At 34.8% G+C, this 1,846-nt stretch overlaps 1 protein-coding gene across 4 annotated transcripts in view; it reads right to left on the bottom strand.

Annotated features, from left to right (window-relative positions):
- Positions 1-1,846, bottom strand: part of FRY (furry homolog (Drosophila)) — a 79,172-nt gene that overhangs the window by 49,506 nt on the left and 27,820 nt on the right. The gene's annotated exons all lie outside the window — the stretch shown is intronic.

Below are 1,846 nucleotides of genomic sequence, written 5' to 3'. Positions count from 1 at the left end.
TGTTCCTGTCCTGTTTATTTAAACAAATCAAAACAAATCTTTAGCATGTTAATATTTTAAAATTAACTTCTATATTTAGGTTCTTTTTTTGTTTTTTGGGGGGCAGCTGGGCATGAGGAACTGAACCATTGACCTCGGTGTTACAAGGCCGTGCTCTAACCAACTGAGTTAACCAGCCACCTCCAGGTTTTTTTTACTTTCATTTTAATAAAACTTTGTAGAAATAATCAACTGTGATCGAACCTAAATGTTTTGCTGTCCAGCCTCTACTGAACATAGATTGATATTAAATAAAATTAACAGTATTCTCTATATAATCATTTAATATCTGTCTTCCTTGAACAGTGGGAAACCATTTATGATAATTTAAATATAATAAACATCTCTTAAAAGTAAAAAGAGTAAATGGATTTCGAATGTACTTTTTTTCTCTAGTATTTAAGAATAATATAATGAGCACTGTGTTCTCACAAAATGGCACACGACACACAGTTTTGCAAGGGGATCACAAATGGGTGAGATACACAGCACTGAGGGCCAGTCGATTAGTTAGTGAGAGACACAAGAATTCTGATTTCCTTGGCTGAAGCCTCCCTTCCTGGTTAGTGCTTCTTTCACTTGTACAGGACTCCACGTAACTATCTCTAGCTGGACAGGCCTCAGCACAGAGGCAGACGCATGAATCTGAAGGAGAAAGTGCCAACCGCAACGGTGGTTAAGAGATAGCCTTCATGGCAGTGCTGTGTGCGCTGCAGAGGCAAAATGCTTCTGTCCCTTGTGGCTAGGAGCCTCTGCTGCCATCACTGTCCCTTCTGCCCTAAATAATGTCACGGGAACAGCAACAAACCCACTGACCAATAACACTAAAAAGGTGACTTACATGGAGGCCAACTTCAGCTGATGGCTGGCTGGGATGCTTTCCCAAATGATAATATAAGAAATATCAATTTGCACTTTAGCAAGTATTTATGAGCCTCTAGTATTTCACCTGCTCATGAACTGTGTTATACATTTTGGGATTTTTAAAATCACTCCACCCAGCAATTTGATTGCTAATTCTTACTTTATTTGGAAAATTATTTACTTTGCTATTTCTTTTTCATAAATAACAAAGATGCTGTGATATAGATGAAATAAAAATATTTGGCAAAACCAGACCCTGATACTTAATACTCACACATGCATAATTTGAATTTTCTCAATTTTATAAAAGCTTCAGAAACTTATAATACTTCAATCATTTATTCATTCAAAAGCCTAATAGCGTGTTGATTTTTTACTGTAACATCAGTGGAAGTTTTTATAAGAAAAACATAATATGTCATTATTTTTATCTTTGTTATATGTAAGTAAAATAACACCACAGTAAGAATTGTGTGTATATAGAGTACAATTACATCCAAAGGGATTAGCATCCAGGAGTACTTCAAAAAATTTGTGGAAAAATATATTTGAAAGATAATATGAATATTTTTATGAACTTTTTGAAATACCTGGTGGCATACATGGTGGCACAATGGATATTTAGCATATGTGTTTTAAGGAAGTCTGGGAATATTTATGAAAAAAAAATCCAAGAAATTAAAACAATTAAAATAACTGAGTATTCATAGACAAACTGGAGCAAACAGCCAAAAAAATCTTTCATTGTTTTTGAACTGTGAGATTAAAAATGATGATGCAGGGAGAAACAATCCAAGGGTTTGATCTAGATGGTGGATTTCATACTTGTCAGTCATAGTTGAGTCATCTAAACTATATGACCAAAGGCAAAAACAGTCCCAGGCCAAAGAGATATGATACCAACATGACTGTGATACATGATTGCACTTACTGATGGGTTTTT

Source organism: Galeopterus variegatus, unplaced genomic scaffold (assembly GCF_000696425.1).
Source record: "Galeopterus variegatus unplaced genomic scaffold, G_variegatus-3.0.2 Scaffold1866, whole genome shotgun sequence".
In the NCBI taxonomy this organism is placed as follows: Eukaryota; Metazoa; Chordata; class Mammalia; order Dermoptera; family Cynocephalidae; genus Galeopterus; species Galeopterus variegatus.
The sequence above is the reverse complement of the archived record's forward strand: the minus strand, read 5'-3'. Positions and strand labels throughout refer to the sequence as shown.